This window comes from Nymphalis io, chromosome 26 (genome assembly GCF_905147045.1).
Source record: "Nymphalis io chromosome 26, ilAglIoxx1.1, whole genome shotgun sequence".
Classification (NCBI taxonomy): Eukaryota; Metazoa; Arthropoda; class Insecta; order Lepidoptera; family Nymphalidae; genus Nymphalis; species Nymphalis io.
Window position 1 is genome coordinate 1,289,689 of NC_065913.1, and position 22,241 is coordinate 1,311,929.

Below are 22,241 nucleotides of genomic sequence, written 5' to 3' on the forward strand. Positions count from 1 at the left end.
AACTGTGACGTCACGTGTGTCGTATTATGCTAATGAAGTCAGTCTGCCTGAATGCTAATTGAGCGCGAAATAGTTGTGTACTGCGGTAAAGTTTATTTTGTAGTATAATTTTGAAGTTATTATATGTTAAATGTAAATTATTATACGATTCTCGTACTATAACTTATATAGTTCATCATTGAAAATGATGATGAAAAATTATTTTCATCGTGGGTTTCATCATAAAATATATTAGACGAGCCGGTTGGCGTGGTTGGTGGATGCTTGCCTTTGACTCAATTTCAATTTCAGTGAAATTATACACATGCAAGTTTCCTCACGATATTTTCCTTCACCGCCATGCACGAGATGAATTACAAGCATAACAAAGGCACTGTTGAAAAATATTACCGATCCCTTACATCACCAATGCGCCAACATCCGTAGGAACTAAGAAGTCCTGTGATAACATGCACACACATAGTCCATGCTCACACTTCAATATATAATTCGTAATGAGTGTATCTACCCAGACGTGCATGCAAAAAGCCCTAAGTAAAATGAAACAGAAAAAATCTTAAACCACCAGTCCTTAATATAGATAATTGTTAAGTAATAAATAAGGTTTATCTCAGTTCATTATTATTTGTATAGCAACAAACGCTACATATAGAAAGTCCTAATATGTAATTATTACAAGGGATTACTAACCGTGGAATTTAAACCGAAATGTCATGGGAATCTATGAATAAACATGAACACGAATTGAACGCTTTGTTAAACTCACTCAAAAGTACAGCTTAAAACTAAGTTAAAGTATTTGTTTTAAATTATTGCAACGTAGCCTTTTTTTAAAGTCAAATTTGCATTTACGATGTACGGATGAATTGAATGTCGATACCTTTTTGACGATTGCAATTTTTTTGTAGCTACTTCCTTAACATAAACACTACATCACTCTTCGGACTTGGTGCTAAATAGGTACTAACCATTCATCAGTTATTCTACCGCCAAACAGCAATAGTATTGTTGTGTTCCAATTTGCAGAGGGAGTGAGCCAGTGTGATTGCAGATACGACGGACTTAACATCTTAGTTCCAAATGTTGGTGGAGCAGTAGTGATGAATGGAATGGTTAATGTTTCTTACACCGCCAATAGATATGAAATATGGTGACCACTTATCATCAAGTCCATTTGCCCGTCTATATATTTCATAGGAAAAAATAAAAGTTACAGTCTGTAAATGTCCCACAGCTGGGCTAACGAATACTCTCCCTTTGATGAGAGATAAGGGTTGGAATTTATTTCACGCTGCGCAAGCGCGTTGTTTATAATCTCTATTGCTCGGCGGTGAAGAAAACATCGAAAGTCTGTAATTCTGCTACAATACATATGTGACTAACCCAACCAAATACATCCTCTACTTCCCCTCTCACACGCGGAAACAAGTTATTACATACTTTTGCTTTCCAATGACTTCATTATCAACAATAATAAACTTACCACTTTACTTTTGTTTTGTTTTGTATTTTATAATTACTACTATAGTTCGAAACACTATATATACACTTGTCCGCCGGTCACTAACGAACCATGTCACGGATTGTTCTAATGAACATATTTACATATCGGTCATGCGTACGCGTGACGCATTGTAATTATCTTAAAATGATAACAAGATGCTGTGTTGGTCCTTGTAAGGATTTCATAAAGTTATTTTTTTTTTAAGTAAAACATGTAGTAAAGTCGTCTATTAGAGTGCAAAACTTCGAGCTTGTATTAAGATTTTTTTACGTTAATGACACGGAGTTTGAATCAAAGACTTCGAGACCTGCCTTATAAGAAAAATATTGGCGTTACAGCGCTGGTGCTTACACCATTTTCAGCAGATTAAACGTGAAGACAAATAGCATAAAAAATTGTCGAAGCTGTCTAACTTCACTTTTTTATTGGAAATCGACGGTCAAACGAATTAGAAGACAAAGTGAGCATTTGTGTAGAGCATTGTTTGGTTGTATGATTTGAAAGAGCCTTTGGGAGCAATTTTTATACATTTTTGTCTTTTCTACAAGCAAATTGGTATTCTTTGTTGTGCATTCGTTTAGACCTCTATATTTAGCCTTCCGACTATGTCACACGCATTTGGAACAGCGTGGAGGAGTAATCAACAAATTTTCTTAAAAACGAGAGAAGACCTATAGCCCAGCGATGGGACATTCACATGTCATGTCATAGTTAAGTGGTATCACTATTGTGCTCCAATTAAAAATGGAAAGGTGATAGAAGTGGGGATACCTTATGGATAGTCCACTAACCAAAGACTTTGGCATTGTAACAAATATTACACATTTATATCATTGTCGCTATGGAGTTTCAAATCGAACAACAATACAAAGTATTGCTGTTTATGACGTATAATTATGACTACCACCTACCACAACCACCAAATTTATAGTAGAAATAGTGTTTCTATATAAAATGATAGTTATTAGTTAAACTCCTAGATCAATTTAAAATCTTTGTACGCTTTTCGTACGTTCGTTTAGAAATAAATAAATTTTATTGTACAAAACACACGTCCGTAAAAAGGCTGCAATCAAATTACTCGAGGAGTCCCTGTAATCCTGCAATCAGATGAAAAGCTACGAAATCTAATTCTTTATGCCTTTTTATTTACATTTTTTAGTCCAAAAACGTTTGTCGAGAGCATTTTCCTGTAATTCAACATATCTATATACATATACATAATGGTTATATAATGTTATCGTAAGAATTTAAGTTGCTAAAAAATGAAAAATTACAAATTGTTATAAGGTTAATATTGTTAATTTATGTTTAATGAACAAATTTATTCAGAGTTAATGTATTATTTTCATTTAATTGAATGTTATTATTTATTGAAGTGTATTTATAAATTACAATAAATACATGTAAATGTGAATATCTCACTACTAAGTCTAAGCCATCTATTGAGGTTGGCTCTATAAATACATAAAAACCCCATTTTTTACTGTGTAAGTTATATCTATGTCGAATTCCGTTTAACTTTTCAACCGTGATTGACTAACAAACATTGATAAACAAATATTTGCACTTATACACAGGTCGTAATTTATTCGTTTGCTTTCAAATTATAATTTAAAAAAGTCCTAAATATTTTTCCCAAAATGATAAATCACCGAAAGACAAGTCTTAAACGAAATGAAACGAGAATAACAGCTTGTGAATATCTCATTACTGGGCTAAAGCGTCCTATTCCTTCGAAGAGATGGTTTGGAGCTCATTTCACCACGCTGATCCAATTCGGGTTGGGATTAACATGTGGCGGATACACATGGTGGTAGAGCTTTGTGCAAGCTCGTCTGGGTAGGTACCACCCACTCATCAGATATTCTACCGCAAAACAGCAGTACTTAGTATTGTTGTGTTCCGGTTTAAAGGGTGAGTGAGCCAGTGTAATTACAGGCACAAGGGACATAACATCTTAGTTCCCAAGGTTGGTGGCGCATTAGTGATGTAAGCGATGGTTAACATTTCTTACAATGCCAATGTCTAAGGGCGTTTGGTGACCACTTAGCATCAGGTGGCCCATATGCTCGTCCGCCTTCCTATTCTATAAAAAAAAAAAAACATGTGGCAGAATTTCAATGAAATTAAACACATGCAGGTTTCCTCACCATCCTTAACCGCTGATCACAGGATGAAGACAAATTTAATACGCGAAAATTAAACGGTGCTTGCCTGGGCTTGAACCTTCGTTTAACAATCAATTCTAACCACTGGGTCATCTCTATTCATAAGCAAGTGTAAGTGTAATATACAAATTCGAAACTGCGACGAGTACATACACAAAATCAACACAGAAAATTTGTTAAACGTAAATATTATTCAAAAACAAATTAGATCTTATAGTTCGAATATTTGGACAGCGCACAGAAAGTAAACAAAACTATATGTTCGTCGTCGATTAAAATGCGAATATGCGAAACGTATGAGCTTTCAAAGTTCATTATATTTTCATTTATATTAATATTCCAGTAAGGCTGTCTATATATGTTATACTAATATTATAAAGAGAAAAGATTTGATTTTTTTTTTGTATGTTTGTAATGAATAAACTCAAAAACTACTACACCGATTTTAAAAATTCTTTCACTTACAGAAATCTACATTATCAGCAAATAAAACAAGCTATATTTCATCTTCAAAAAAAAATGGAAATCCATACATATAAAATTGGAATAATGCAACCGAAGGTATCAATTTTTATTATGTCATAATCAAAGACGAAGTCTGGTCCGCTAGTCTTCTATAAACACCATCAGCCACTTACAGCTTTCAAATGCATACTATAGAGATATAATTTGATTGTCAAATTTTCCTATTACATCTACATTGATATTGATTTCTGTATTCTTGGATCCGAGACTTTGGTTTCTGTGTCTCTGTCAAACCCCCTGACGTCGATTTGTAATTATATACACTATTTGGATTGTCATGTACTGATTTGAAGGTTCACTGAGCTTAATACCATGGGACTTATCACGTGTTAATTCAAATTCCATAGCTAGTATATATGTTATATTGTTTATTAAACCATTAATGAATTTAAAGCTTATTACATAAAATAATGAATGTTAGAATGTAATATAGTATCCTAATTTACCTTCCAAATTCAATACAGTAACAGCTTGTGAATGTCCCACTTTTTTATATGGGGTAACTGATGGTAATTGGTCACCAACGCCTATAGACTATATGTAATGTAAGAAATGTTGAACTTCGCTTACATTGCCACTGTGCCACCAACCTTGGGAACTAAGATGTTATGTCCCTTGTGCCTGTAATAACACTGGCTCACTCACCCTTCAAATCGAGATACAACAATACCAAGTACTGCTGTTTTGTTACAGAATATCTGATGAGTGGGTGGTACCTACCCAAACAAGTTTGCACGAAGCCCTACCACCATTAAGTCATCAATATAACAGATAATACCTATATTTCTGTGTCATCTATAATCGTAGTATATTAGTGTTTAAAAACTAAAATAAAAAATTATAAGCAACGTAGGTATTATCTTGTGCATGATGTCGAAAGACATTTGGCGTAAAATAGCAATTGTTTTATTGGCAGAGCGTACTGGCGGAATATTTGGCAACAATTTGACATTCACGTTAAGCACTAATACTTTGAAGCTAATGTTTATTCGGAGGAATCGTTTATTTATATGAAAGACAAATAATAATTAAATAATAATCCATTCTGTACATGTAGATAATCGTAATAATTAAAGTACTCAATTTTGTCTTGAACATTTTCTGAATCGCGCTAACGTTTTGTTCTTTTCAATGTTTATAGGGTCGCTATGTATATCGTCGGGTATGAATAACTGACTATTGTGCTTAGAGTTGGCTTATACGATAAAGAAAGGCGAATTCAATATTTATTAACTTTTTGTCAGAAAACCGTGACGTCTATTGCTATTTTATATATAAAACAGTTAAGTGTATATGTGTGAGATGTGTGTGTAGTGTGTCGTGTTTGTGACTGAATGGGGAATGTAAATGTATGTGTAAATTTATATTACATTCTTCCTGCTATGTATTATAAAAAGTAACAGTAACAGCCTGTGAATGTCCCACTGGGCTAAGCCTCTCCCTTTTGAGGAGAAGGTTTGGAGCTCCACCACGCTGCTGAAATGCGGATTGGTAGAATACACATGTGGCATAATTTCAATGAAATTAGACAAATGCAGGTTTCCTCACAATGTTTTCCTTCACCGTCAAGCACGAGATGAATTATAAACACAAATTAAGCATAAGAAAATACAGTGGTGCTTGCCCGGGTTTGATCCCATGATCATCGGTCAAGATTCACGCGTTCTAACCACTGGGCCCTCTCGGCTTTTTCTATGTATTATAATAATAAAAATATTTATTATATTCACAAAACAATGTTTTTATTTATTTATTCTATATATATTTATAGGTTTTCTTTAATAGTTTATGTTTACGATTGAACTCGCTTGTGAGCGGGACAGGTGTTAGGTTAGGTAGCCTGTCCTTTTCTATATTCCAGACAAAAGACGAGCAGGTTGGCGTGGTTGGTAGATACTTGCCTTTCACGCCGAAGGTTGTGGGTTCGATTCCCACCCAGGACAGACATTTGTGTGCATGAACATGTCTGTTTGTCTTGAGTCTGGGTGTAATTATCTATATAAGTACGTATTTAAAAAAGAAAAGTAGTATATAGCACAAGGTTTGTACAAGCTTAATTTGGAATCAGATGGCCGTGTGTGAAAAATGTCCCAGGATATTATAATTATTATTATTATAAAGTAGGCAAAATTTCATAAATCTGACTCGAATTTTAATAACCTTTTTTTCTTTTTTAATTCAGTAATTACTGAACTGATCTTCACATGAACTATCTGCACTATATTAAATTGGTTATCACAGTTAATAAACTTTACTTGTGAAACAAAGATAAAGATTTAATAATTTAATAAGATTTTGATTAGAAAACTTTTGAATGGACAAAATATTTGTTCCTTTGTCTAGACATGCTTTAAACTTAACAGATTAAAATGAGTTGTGTTTTATTGAATTTAATTAATATAAAGACTCATTATACTCCTTCAAATTAAAATAATTTTAAGTTATATTTTATTTATGATAGAATTCGCAGAACACGTTTACTTAGCGGTACTGTTCTTAAGAACAGATGTTAAATATTAATTGTCACTTGACGGTAAGTGGTCACCACTGTCATAGAAATTGGCATTTCGATGTTATATGTCACGTGTCAATGGCAAACATTTGTGATGTTATATGTGTGTATAATTACAGTGATTCTCTCACCTCATTCTACTGGTGGTAGGGCTTTGTGCAAGCTCGTCTGGGTAGGTACCACCCACTCATCAGATATTCTACCGCAAAACAGCAATACTTGATATTGTTGTGTTCCGGTTTGAAGGGTGAGTGAGCCAGTGTAATTACAGGCACAAGGGACATAAAATCTTAGTTCCCAAGGTTGGTGGCGCATTGGCTATAAGCGATGGTTGACATTTCTTACAATGCCAAAGTCTAAGGGCGTTTGGTGACCACTTACCATCAGGTGGCCCATATGCTCGTCCACCTTCCTATTCTATAAAAAAAAAAAAAAAAAAAAAAAAAAAAAAAAAAAAAAAAAAAAAAAAAAAAAAAAAAAAAAAAAAAAAAAAAAAAAAAAAAAAACCCTTTAAACCGGAACAAAACAATTCTAAGTATTTAAGTTTCCGGTTGTAGAATATGTAATGAGGGTTCGGTACGTACCTAGACGGGTTTGCACGAAGCCACCACCAGCTTACCATCAAGTAAATAATCAGCTTACGAATAGCTTTGTTACGAAGCCAATGTTTAATAAAATCCATTTTTAAAATATTTTATCGGAAGTCCATCAAAATAATTAAAATAGTAATTAATATGCAGTTTAATTAGTCTGAACAATAATAGAGCAAGTCGTCCAATAAAGGTAGGGACAACAAACAGCCGTGAACGAAATGAGGGTATAAAATTAAAAACTGCGATGGCGGGCGTCTCATTAACTTCTCCTGGCTAGAATTAAACTGTTGCAGACTTAATGAATGGCTTTAAACTGAATTAATAAAATTTAATGGACGCGGTGTAATATTAATTATTTATTTATTGGAACATAAAAAAGTTAACATTAACAAATGTGATTGTTAACAGCTATATCAGTCATAGACTGTGTTATAGCCCACCTCCAGGAAGGAGACACTTTTACTGGTGATAGAGCTTTGTGCAAGCTCCTCTGGGTAGGTGCCACCCACTCATCAGATAATGTAGCGCAAAACAGCAATACTTGGTATTGTTGTGTTCTTACTTGAAGGGTGAGTGAGCCATTGTAATTACAGGCACAAGGGGACATAACATCTTACTTTCCAAGGAAGGTAGCGCATTGGCGATGGAATGGATGGTTAACATTTCTTACAATGTCAATGTTTATGGGCGTTGGTGACCAATTACCATCAGTTACCCCATATAAAAAAGTGGGCTGAGCATATGGGCCACCTGATGCTAAGTGATCAGGTGACCCATATGCTCATCCGCCTACCTATTATATAAAAAAGACAGTGTTCCAATATACAATATACATAATTTGTGAATGTCCCACTGCTGGGCTAAGACCTCCTCTCCCTTTTGAGGAGAAGGTTTGTAGCTTATTCCACCACGCTGCTCCAATGCGGGTTGGTAGAATACACAGTGGCATAATTTCAATAAAATTTGACACATGCAGGTTTCCTCACGATGTTTTCCCTCACCGTCAAGCACGAAATGAATTATAATCACAAATTAAGCACGTGAAAATTCAGTGGTGCTTGCCCGGGTTTGAACCCACGATCGTCGGTTAAGATTCACGCGTTCTAACCACTTTTGTACTTCACATATATTTTGCTTTTTCATATTTGGTATTTAGTTTGAACACGTGTATATTAATCAAGGATTGTGGATTATAACCCAAGGCAAGCCCAATATTTTACTTTAATTTTTATTTAATTTCCACTTTAGACATGTTTCAGAAAAACACAGTCGGAATGTTAACTGAAAAGTGACTGCGCAGTCTGTTTGCCGTCAGATCTAAGTCGGCTTCTAAGAGCTGCAAACTGGCAGGCAGTTGTAGTGCAGATCATGTGTACTCGTAGTTTATTATTATCAAGAACCGGATGCTTCAAAACCAAGTCGCCAAGTGCGGGTCACCGCTTGCACTATTCAGTATGTGATATTGGCGCTGGTTTTTTCTTTTTTATTGTTAGTGAGTATGTGTAAGGCTTTAATATAGATTAAAGACTGCCACGTCGGCTTAGTGACTAACTAATAAAGCTACAGATATCGAGATACTGCTGCAAAGATGTTGACATTTTTCGAGTGTAATAAATACTTTTAATATTTAAATGCATATGTTTCAATCCGGTGGTCCGATGGAGCTAATTAAACATTTTTGAATCACGCTGGCTAGATATATATAGTCTAGAACAGCATTGTAAACTGATCTTCCCACCACAACGGAAACCTCAAACTTCAAGGCTTCAAACTCAGTACTTACCCCTACCACTTGCTGTCTAAACTTTTTTCTATCATCCATTGCACTCTAAACTTTTTTAGTTTTTTTCATTTTTACTAAAAAACAGCTGGACTGATTTTGCTGAAAACTTATTCAGTTTTAATGATATAATTACGAGTCGAATGAGCTCTGTCCCATGTCAATATCATTTTTGGTTCGCAAGATAATAGAGGCGAAAGATAATTCCGAACGTAATACTAACATACGCACATATGTACATACACACACATACATTTCTATAAAAACGTTGGATTTTGATTCCAGTGACCTTGAAACGTTGGGAGTTCACAAAATCGGCCCCATTAGATCAACTTCCTCTGGGAAGTTGATTATAAAAATAAATTTAAATTTGAAAAAAAATATATAAAGCCGCATCCAACAATTCGTAACGTATGTAACCTCATCAGGGGTATTTCTATTGTGTCGGCCGTAACAGTCGCCCCGGAGAAAAAAGCATCGTAACCCAAAATATACCACTATTGGTACTATGTTTGAATAATTTAGTACAATTTGAATATTTCTTTGAGTAAATAAAATATTGAGAAGGATTTCCATAATAAACATCTTTTGCGAGCTTTGAAAATTTATTGTTTAGTTAAATTATTTGTTTCTCTTTGTTTTTAAATACGTTTCTATAAAGATTGAGGATTTATTAATTAATTTTTATTATTTAGAAAAGTCTTCCTTATCGATTGATATACATTGCTGTATTATTAATCACTTTGTATAGTTTTATTTATCTTTATAATAAGATAAACCGATTTGGCTCTGTGGTGTAACATGTGAATTTTAATTGAAGATTCCGGGTCCAACCCGGACTGACCATTGAGTTACACGAGTCAGTTAGAGAATAGGCAGTGTTGATATTACCTAAACTGTTTTCGATCGTGTAGGATTACAATACCATCGGATTATGGGAGTGCGGGAATAAAGAGTGCACCTACGTTTGTGCACACACTTGTGCACTATAATATATCCTGTGCAGTTGGCTACACTCTCTTGAGATTGGCCGCCGTGACCAAAATCGATGAGGAAGTTATCCCATCGGATACCATATATGCTATCGCATTGGATTACGAGAGCAAGATAATAGTAAGTAGACTTGTATTTGCTGAATAGTTGGCTATCTTCCATTGATGGTGGCCACTGCGACTAAAGTCATTCAGTCATTCACCATTCGTTGCTCCCACCAAACAAAGCTCCAAGTCACTATCCAATCACACAGGTTCACTTTTTCCAGTTGTGGGAATCCGCTCAATAATTTTTAACCATACTTTTCGGAATGATCTTAAAATTATGACGTCACGATAGATTGATGACGTAATTCCCCCGGATTATGTCCACTTTGGTAAATTAAAAAAGTTACTTAACGAGTGATTACGTTAAATAGCCTTCGAATTTTCCTTACGAATTTCTCTCTGAGGATTAGTGCGGCGGCGGTTTTTGAAATTTTCAACGAAATATAATGTTAAGAATTAAACATTTTTTTAAGGAAGTGACCTGCCTCCGGCTTTGCACGGGTAGAATAAGGGTCTCAAAAGTTTAAGAAAAGTTCTCGTTTTTTGGGTCTAAGCCTTCGCTGGTATATGCAAAGCACCTTAACAAAGTTTCATCACAAACAGAATAATAGCTTACGAACGCAGAGACAGTAGTACAGTACAGTAACAGCCTGTTAATGTCCCACTGCTGGGCTAAGGCCTCCTCTTCATTTTGAGGAGAAGTTTTTGAGCTTATTCCACCACGCTGCTCTAATGCGGGTTGGTAGAATACACATGTGGCGAATTTCAATTAAATTAGACATATGCAGGTTTCCTCACGATGTTTTTCTTCACCGCCAAGCAAAAGATGAATTATAAACACACACAATTAAGCACATGAATATTCAGTGGTGCTTGACCACTTTGCTTGTTAAGATTCACGCGTTCTAACCATTAGGCCATCTCGGCTCTTAGTATAGGGACAAACATACATTTTTTTTATTAAGAAGCTAATAGTAATTTACAAGTCCACTGCTGGGACTGAGCTAACTTTTCTCATGAAATATGCAGCAAATGCATTTATTAATAGATCATCTAAACAGTACAATAAAACATTTATTGAATGTGATATATTTCATCTCTCCCTTAAAAAATTCAAACTGCAAGTAAAAGAAATATTATACTCTCAAGAGCCTTAATTTACTCATGCATTTTTAATTAATTAATTATAAATTGATTATTTATTATTAAATTATGTTTTCTTGATTTAAAAATTAAATTTATATTAAATTAAATTATATAAATGAATTATATAATTTCATGCACCTATTAAATATAAAAAATGTCTTGTTTTGTAATTACTTATGATTAATTTATAAATGGAAACTGTTTTGGTTTATGAATTGTTTTATATTTTTTTATTTTATTGTAATTATTTCACTGTTTGTTTCCTGTACACTAAATAAATAAATAAATGAGAAGTAAGATTTGTAATTATACAAAACACTGCTCCCTTGAAGGTAGACACACATGAGGCTGAATTTTATACGACACATGCAGTTTTCCTCACAATACTTCTTAAACGAGCACGTAATGAATTACATACATAATTTAAGCACATTAAAACTCAATGATGTTAACCTGGCTTTGAACCCACAAACTTTGGCTGAGATTCACGTGTGCTAGCCACTACACCATAACGGCTTTTATAATATAAAACACGGTATTTATTACAGTGGAATAATATCAATTCATTCTTATATTCAATGGAATTAATTTAATCATATACATAATTCTGAAGTATATCTTAACTCATAATCCATATATATAAATAATTTGTCATGCTGTCTGTTTTTCGTATGTATTTAAAAAAAATCACATTTTCAGTTCAAAATTAAATATTTGACAACATATTCTTACAGTTTACTAGTTTTTACGTCGCGGTTTTGCCCACGTGTCACGTGACGTTTTTATATAACACGCATTTAAGCGTTTCCCCCACGTGAAGTGAGGGGGTATGTGGTACTCGCTCTGGCCGAGCGCACCGGAATACCCACTCCGTCTCTTTAAAGTACGCCACGGGATCGTATACTACAGTAACGTAACAATATATGTATATACATTATATAAGTCTTTATAATGGCCTTATTTATACACGTCGTTTAGCAAGTGTCTAGTTAAACACTCTCTCTTTCTGACAATATTGATTTTAGGTTCGCAAGAAGAAAATAGCATTATTGAACTTTACCAATCATTCTCTAAACATAAATTTGGTCGGCAGATCTGAAATATCAAAATGGTTGAAAGCATTTATTATTAAGAAAATCAAAAAATCATTAAAGATTAAATACGATATAAATAAAAAAGATTTTCATAAATAAAGTAAAAATATTATACAAAAAAAATATGACGTCATACGAGTATACGAGTCGGTGTCCCAAGTACTCCCAAGGGGCGTAAATATGTTTCAAATAAAAATAATATCTATTTAACGAACGAAGTCGCGGACCAAGCTCGAGTTGTAAATTATACATATGAAACGGTTTTCCTGAATCGTTGAATTTCAAATAAGGTTTTTCGTAACAATAAAAGCAATTTGAATTGTCTCGTAATGAATCGGCTGGAAATATTGTTTAATGAGTCCTATAAGCGTTGCGGTACTCGAGCAAAGTTGTGTAAATCATGATATTGATCTTTAGCTATTCTATAGTTTTTTTTTTTTTTTGAGGAGAAGTTTGGATCTATTTCTACCACGCTGCTCCAATGCGGGTTGGTAAAATACACATGTGGCAGAATTTCACATGTGGCAGAAATTCATTTCAGTGATATTAGGCATGTAGGTTTCCTCACGATGTTTTCCTTCACCTTGATGGCAAGAGATGAATAATAAACACAAATTAAGCGTATGAAAATTCATTTGTGCTTGCCCGGGTTGAGCCCTCGATCATCGGTTAAGATTCACGCGTTCTAACCACTAAGCCATCTTGCTAGCCCAGCAGAACATTATTTATATATGCTTAATATTCTCATATTTTTTATTATAAGTAATCATGACAATATACTTCTGAACGGTTTCAGTGGTCGTCGACCATTCTCAACAGATACTAGCCAACGCTGGAGATATTAGTTATAGCTCAAGAGTGTCTGTGTTTTATTTTCCGCGAGCCCGCCTGGGTAGGCACCATGCATTTTTCAGATATTGTTCCACTGCGTAGCGTAAATACAGGCACGAGAACATAACATCTCATTTACCAAGGTCAGTGGCGCATTGGCGATGTATAGAATATTAAATATCTCTTACAGCGCCAATGCCTATGGGCTCACTCAAGTGATCTTGAAATAAATTACTAATTTAAGTTTCATTAAACTAAGATTGAGTTTTAGTATTAAAAAATATATTAAATATGTTATTGAAATTTATCACGTTAATTTTGTCTAACGATAATGTCTTGATTATTGGGTTGAATTATACTCCACGAAAAAATTTAACACTCAATCAGCTAAGACCACGAGTGTAGACGATGGTGTCAATGTATGGATGTAGCTTGATGTATTTGACTATGGCGTCAATGTTCCATACATGTGCCTTGATGTATCTTGATGATGATTGTGTGAATTTGTACGTAGAAGTAAAACTCTTTTGACGTGACAAACTTATATGTATTTAAACAATATTACATTTAAATCTTGAATAGCGAACAATATAGAAAATAATATGGAGTAATAAAAATTGTGAAAAAATGTGTGCTTTGACAGCGGACGGCGATGCAGAAGTGTCAATTTATGTTTTTTCTTAAACTTAATGGCGTGAGCTCCGTGACATTAAATACTCCTTTGTTAATAATAAACTAATATTCTGAACAACGAGTTTAATCAGTAATGTGGTCATAGAATCTTGAATTGGAATTAGCGAACTAAATTAAATATATTAAATAAATCTTTAAAAGTTGACTTACACCCATTTTTTCTGAATAACCAACAAAGATATCATTATTCCTTGACACTCTATTGGGATTCAAATTGATATACGGTTTTAAATCATATTTTCATAAGGAAATTGTGCTTGAATTTGTATTTTTCATTTCGTAACGATATTGTTTTATGAAACTGAGTGTATCGGTTCCCGGAGCACATTATTACGAGTACTGGTATTGTAATTGAACGGTTTGTTTCTTTTTACCGATTAGCTTATTTATTTCATATAAACTAGTGAAATGGATAAATAATAGCCTGGATATGTAGCAATGCTGTGCTACGCTTCCTTATATTTTGAGTGCTCCAAAGCGACGAGATGGCCCAGTGGTAAGAACGCGTGAATCTTACCTATGATCGTAGGTTCAAACCCGGGCAAGCACGACTGAATTTTCATGTGTTTATTTTGTGTTTATAATTCATCTCGTGCTTGACGGTGAAGGAAAACATCGTGAGGAAATTTGCATGTGTCTAATTTCACTGAAATTCTGTCACATGTGTAATCCACCAACCCGCATTGGAGCAGCCTGGTGGAATAAGCTCAAACCTTCTCCTCAAAAAGGGAAAGGAGGCCTTAGCCCAGCAGTGGGACATTCACAGGCTGTTACTGTTCTGTACTGTACTCCAATGCGGGTTGGTAAATACAGTTGAACTATCTATATATATGAAGGTTCCATTCACCGCCGAGTATGTGATGATTTATAAACACAAATAAAAACATAATGAATGCATATAAAACCCAGACTGGGAACGGGAAACAAACACACAACTCCGGAACGGAATGCTGAGTCACTGCCAACTGCACCAACAGGCCAATTAAAAGCTATTACTGATCATAATAATGGTTTAGCAAAAAAACCAACCGACCCGTGATTTAAACTTAGGACTTCGTGAAATGCCTTATAAACTACCCACAAGACTAATGGGTTTTTAAAATTAAATGTACCTCAATGTATAGATTTGACTTAATTACTTAAGTTCAATCGTGATTATAATAAATTAATTAGAATCTTATAAAAACCTTTATTATGAAATTTAATATCCACGAACGACATTTCTTTTATGAAGATTTTATTAAAATATGTTTTTTAATCGCTTATTCATTGAATTGGAAACGAGTTACTTATTTCAGTAATAAATGGTGGTGATTTTTTTTATAATATTTTTTCTATACTAATATTATAAAGAGATGAGATTTGATTTTTTGTATGTTTATTTGTCATACATAAACTCCAAATCTATATATATATATATATATATATATATATATATATATATAGGGCTTTGTGGCAATCATCAGATATGCTACCGCAAAACAGCAATACTTGGTATAAATTGTTGTGCTCCGGTTTGAACGGTGAGTGAGCCAGTTTAATTAAAGGTATAAGGGACACAACATCTTAGTTCCCAAGGTTGGTGGCGCATTGGTGATGTAAGCAATGATTAAAATTTCTTACAACGCCAATGTCTATGGGCGTTGGTGACCACTTACCATCAGGTGGCCCATATTCTCTAACTTTACTATAAAAAAAACGACTTAACGAATTTTACAAGCCATTAGCACATTATCACTGGATAACAAAGGCTATATTTATTTATTTTTTTAATTAGAATTTACGAAATTTGCAATAATGTCACTCAATGTATAAACTTTTTTCCTATTAGTCATTTTTGGCGTAAAAAAAATTGTTCAAAACGGACGAAGTCGGGGAGGGCCGCTAGTATATAATGGAAATGTCGGTATAGCTTTTTAAGATTAATATAATTCAACACAGTTTAATTATCATGAAAATTTATAGAGAAGGTTTTTATATGACCATAATACGTCAACTCTAATTCCAATACGTCTAAATTGTTGGACCCTTTACCTAGACTGTAGATCCTGGCTTCATGCTTTTGAGAAAGCCAACAAAAGAATTTTCTGTATCGAAATTCTCACTCGTATCCCGGACTTTTTAAACTCGCAGCACTTCCTTAGTAAAGGCGTTACTCCTACTTGGTTGTAGAGCTTCGTGTAAGCCCGTCTATGTAGGTACCACCCACTCATCAAATATACTACCGCCAAACAGCAATACTTAGTATTACATTCCAATTTGAAGGGAGAGTATGCCAGTGTAGCTACAGGTACCGGGGATATATCATCTTAGTTACCAAGGTTGGTGGCGCATTCATGTTTTTTTTTATAGAATATGAAGGTGGACGAGCATATGGACCACCTGATGGTAAGTGGTCACCAACGCCCATAGACATTGGCATTGTAAGAAATGTCAATCATCGCTTACATCACCTATGCGCCACCATCCTTGGGAACTAAGATGTTATATCCCTTGTGCCTGTAATTAAACTGGCTCACTCACAAACCGGAACACAACAATACCAAGTACTGCTGTGTTGCGGTAGAATATCTAATGAGATAAGTACGAGATGGTTCCTATAGTGCCAATGAATATGAACGGGGTCGACCAATTACCATTAGTGTACAAGTTATGTATATATATATTGCTGTTATTGTTTCCCATATGTACATATTACCACGAAGTATGAAGACTTTTCCCAAGAGATAATCGTTTATACTTGACGTCAAACACAACTATTACTGATCTTTAAACAACGAGTCATGTGAGCGACCTGTGACGTCATTACCGGATTGATTGATGCTGTTTGTTGAGCGTGTAGGGCGACATAGCCGATTTGAGTAATTGGTATTCATTTAATGTCGTGAAAAGTCGAAATAGATTTAGAACAACGACTAGCGATGTAAAATATGTAACTTTGATCCTGGCTATTACCATTCCCTCTTTAGCATTTAATTGAAGGGGTAAATAAATATATTGTTATTAATTCTATTATACAAACAATTATATTTTTAACAGATTTTTTAATCACTACAGATACGTTTATTATACAATACGTTTCTTTTTAATATATAAATAAATAATCATTTATCTTTGATTAAATTTAAAGATAATATTTGTAACAATCTTAAATTAACTTAATTATATATTTTTAATATTGTCCAATAATTTTTCTCTTATTGTGTTAAAGTATTTGAGTGCATTTTATGTTTCATCAATCGGTGAAAACTTCGCTCGATAATGTGATATTTAAATCGTATTATGTAATTAGATTATATTTTATATCTTTTTGTTTCCCAAATATTAAATAAATAAATAAATAAATAAATAAATATGTCCCGCAAAACTAAAACTAAAATGATGGTGCTATTAATCACCGATAAAAACAACATAGTCAAGTGAAGTGAGTACGACCTCTCGACACGGATGAAAGTGAAAAAGTTACACTTACTCGGTCACGTGTCAATGTTGCGGTGAAGTTACACTTGCTCGCCCTTCTTGCCGATGTTTAGGTAAAAGAGAAATGTTTTACAACGTTTGATATTATTTCAAGTAGCAATTATGATAACTTAGTTACAGTTAGAGACAAGACGTTGCATGATATTCAATGGCTATGGGCGGTGATGACCACTTACCATCAGGTGACCCATTTGCCCATCCATATATATAACAATCACACACAAACAAAAAAGTATATACAATTTGCTATAAATCTCCAAATTTGTGTTCTCATCCTTAAAACATACAAGTCAGATATTTCCTACATTTCTGGATTATTCTAAGCTAATAATTAGCCCAAATGCGAATTTATATATATGCCTATTAAATAAGACAAATATTTAACTGTTTGTAAGATTTATAGTAGACACCCGCAATCCCACTGCTGGGTATAACGACGTCCTTTACCACCAAGATGAAATACAAGCACAAGATCACGTAAACTACAAAATAATGCTTGAATTTGAATTTATGGTCATATGGTGTGTGAACTATTCGCTATGTCATCTCGATATATAATCTAATCATCAAAGCACAGAAGCAACAATGTGTTAAAAGCTTTCAAAGGCGCTATCGCATACAGAACTCTTCTAGGAAACCTTTGAGGCTGATTCTTAATAGAATTGAAAGTAGGAAAATGTGAATAGAAATGTAACTAATATAACAAAGGGTGTATAAATACTATTTTGTATTTAAGATCTTTGAGAGATAATATAATAGATCTTATGTTCACATTAGTATATATGTAAAAAAATTGTGCGTGCTGTGTAAGCATGAGGAAGCATTTCATGTGCATTACGTGTGTCTAATCACGTGCCCGGTGAAGTTAACGTCTAAAGTTTATTCAAATAGACGTTACAAGTTACAAGCATTTACTCTTTATAATCAATCCAAAAAATGTAAATGTAATAATCATATACACTTATTTATGTGTATCCTGTATCATACAGGCCAGCCCTACTCCTCAAAAAATAGAAGCAGCCTAAGGTCAGCAGTGGTCCATTTGCAGACTTTGCTTTTTACTTCTTTAATGTTTATATCGAACATCATCGAAATTTGTATACTTGTCAAATATATATAAAGTACATCGCTCGCAGGCTAAACCGCTGGTATAAACTAGTAATTAATAAATGCATACATCAAAAAAAGAATAAGTATAACGTCGCGTTCGACCACACTTAACGCCAAGGTGATTTATTGTGATGGAAGTTCGTGGCTAGTTTAAACTCAAGAAAAACTAAGTTAAAAGATTTCCCGATATTCCGACTCTAGAAATGAACCCGTTTTTACTAAAACAAAAAATAAAGCGTAAGAAGTCTCGCTGAGAATGCGTCGGATATCGAAATAAAATGCTGCTTAAACTTTATTTATTAAGTAAAATTACTTTAAACGGTCAATGTTGGCTTCTCTGTAAGAACTCACTTCATTATCCTTTGAAATTTTAACAACCGACTTCTGTTGATATAATAATTTGATGCGTGTATTATTGAAATGTTATTGAAATGTTGTACATTTGACGACCTTCTTCTGCGGTGAGTTTCAGGTTTGTTCTTATAGATTAGCCTTACTGATGTCAAACATCGAAATTGATAGTTATTCAAAGAATTTATAATTAAATTAAAATAAATTATATTTTCTTATTATTATAATAATATATAGTAACGAAGTATATAGTACATGCGCCACGCACATAAGAGCACTCTGTCGATGACGGCATAGCAGGGCGTCATGCTCTATTTCGTTACAGCTTAGGAGTCGGTTTTACCCACAAATTACGCCAATATTAAAAATGTCACCGTTTTTAATCTAAATTTGAAATATCCCGTATGTTTTATGAGTATATTCCTTTTGATAAATTTCGAATTTTAATTATTTTCGAAACTATCTCCGGTCCTTTTTAAAATACATTAAGAAAAACAAAATACACATTAAAAATTTTATAGTAAAAACACGCCGTCTAAAAGATTGTCCTGTGGCATTGCACCCAAGACGCTGGCACTATTGCCTATTAATTATTATTATTATATTATGGATTTGATTCAAATATTAACCGTGATCATACCTTTTCTATTCTGTCCGGCGTTGGATAAAGTTTTGTCGTTTATTATGGACGAAGTAACTCCCAGGTTCGAAACGTTAGGCAAAATAATGATCGCTCAGTTTTGAACTCGTAATATTTAAAAACTAGGCCATAGTGGCTTTCTAAAAAATCCCTATATCATATTATTAGTTTTTATTTAACCAAATTCTGTATATATATATTAATACATAATCTTCTATATATCGTATCGTATGCATCAAATAAATAGCGTGAAACACGCGTACCTTCGTAAGGACGTACTTTAGCCGTTATTGGTATAATGAGATAGCTTCAGTGGTGTAGAAGACATGACAGGATTCCAATAATATGATATGTATGTCACGGGACACGCATCAGATGTGTAACCTAGAAATTGATGGATATTAAAATAATATATAATAAAAAGATTAAAATAAAAAATTGTTCGAGCCTTGCCTTTAAATCAAAGTTAAAAAGTTTTATTTGTAAAAATATTTACGATTAAAACAACACACTCACATTTCAAAAAAAAAAAACATACACATTATACACACACATCTACACGTACACATATAAAACACACACACATACACAAACACACATACAATACCAAAACATTATTAAAGAATAAAAAATCTATTTTTTTATTATTTATTTTTTGGTCTTTTTATTGTTAGTTTCGAGAATCTCCATTTCTTTTTCTGGTTATTGTTTTGGTACTGTATTTTGTTATAACATTACATTTTCTGTCATTTTTTTTTTATTTAAGATTGTCTACCCTTTTCACTATGTGAAATTTGTTAAACTGCTCTTTAAGTGAACTCTTTGTTCTTTGAGTAATAGTACAGATCTTTAAACTGAAAGAAAAAAATATACCATTTATAATAATATGAAATAAAATTGAATAAAAACACATTTCATGTGTTCAAAATTTCATTCACATTTATTTTACCTAGGACTAGCTACCCGACCTAGCTTCGCACGGGTCAAATAATCGCTTAAATTCGTTTATATCGTACATAAAACTTTCAATCGTCATTATTTTTTCCGATATCTTCAACAATTATGGTCATATTTTAGACAATTTATACAAAAACATTAATAAATTATACACCTAAAACTTTCTCATGAATCATTCATTGATGAAAGCCGTATGAAAATTGCTTACGCTTACGCTTAATTTGAATGGTAAATAAGAATCTTAATAATTTGTAATACCTTAAACAGGCATTTTTATTATTTTTCATTGTTGTAAATGTGTATATTTTATTACGTAATGTAATTATTATTTTTTTTAATTCAAATTTAGAATTCCACGAACATTATAAATTTGCCACATCACAAACACGTGAACTATATAGCTATACGGCTATTAATCAAAGTAACTTAATGAAGTCTTAACAGATCAATTAGTTCCTCGGCTGGCATAATGCCACCTCACTTTATCACCGATACTAACCAGCTCATAATATACCCAGGTCTTGTAACTACTATTTTGGTTACGTAATCTGAACTATTGTCATAGTCATCTTCATACGGTCTGCGCGGGGTTGAGCCTGCTATCAAAGTGATTTAATTGATAGTTAATAATTACGTAAAAGTCACAGGTCCAGTCTTGATTTTTATTCACGCTGGAAAAACGCATTACGAACAACAGGGGAACAAAGTGAGGGGGGGGGGCTATGTGGGATTCACCGGTGTCCAGGGCGCCGAGTGAGCCCCGAACTTCGGAATACCCATTAAAAAACCAGCGGTACTCTGACGGACGGCCTCCATTTTCTAGGGGGGATTCCCAGGATACTGAGGACCCCGGCGACGCCTATTGCGGCGGGGGGAGAAGGTGCGTATAGCGCCTCTTTCTTCACCGCGGAGTCTTGACCCCTTGGGCAATAGTCCCACTCCTGGCACAAGTTTTTGAAAGAAGAGTTAATTGGAGGGGTAAATAGGAATATTAAATATCCCCTAAAACAACTTCATTAATATTACACAACATAATAACCTAAATTAGCAAAGATCTTACACAGCCCGGATAGCTCAGTCGGTAGAGCATTGGACTTTTAATCCAAGGGTCCAGGGTTCAAGTCCCTGTTCGGGCGATATTTTTGGTCTCATAGAAATAATTTAAATGTTTATGAATTAATCAATTACATTTTAGTAAAATAACATGAAATTCATGTTTGTCGTGTCGATATTCTAAATAGAAAACGGATTGCTGCGAAGCGTAGTTATTTATATAATAATATTATATACAAAATAAAATAAATCATTCTCCGAAACGCGTTGCATTTTCTGTTATAAGTTTTATGTATATTGGATGAGTAGTTATTTCAATTAGGCACTAAATAATAAACGTCACCTGATTTACTAGAACGGATTTAAAAAAAATATTTCGGTATCTTTTAAACGATTATTCAATGACGTAACGAGTCTCAGTTTCTCAACACATATTGCCCGCACGGTGTTTGATGACGTAATAAATTGCAAGACACGCAATCTCCCTTTATATCGACTTGAACGTACATGACATAGCGTCTGTCGAAGCGCGCCATTGAACACTTGTATGTCGATGGCAATTGACACCCTATATTAATGACATTTTGACATATATAAAATCAAATTATATTTTAAAATTTATATTTTAAAAGCGAGATTTTTTTTATTCACGTTTACCCATAACACGAGTAGAACATTAAGCATGAAATTGTGATGATCTTAAAGCCTAGACGGTCCAGGGATAAGAACGCGTGAATCTTAACCGATGATCGTGTGTTCAA

At 33.7% G+C, this 22,241-nt stretch overlaps 1 non-coding gene across 1 annotated transcript; it reads left to right on the top strand.

Moving 5' to 3' along the window:
- Positions 1-21,490: 21,490 nt before the first annotated feature.
- Trnak-uuu (transfer RNA lysine (anticodon UUU)) lies at positions 21,491-21,563 on the top strand. The gene has a single exon. It is a non-coding gene; the product is annotated as a tRNA-Lys (tRNA).
- The last annotated feature ends 678 nt before the right edge of the window (positions 21,564-22,241 follow it).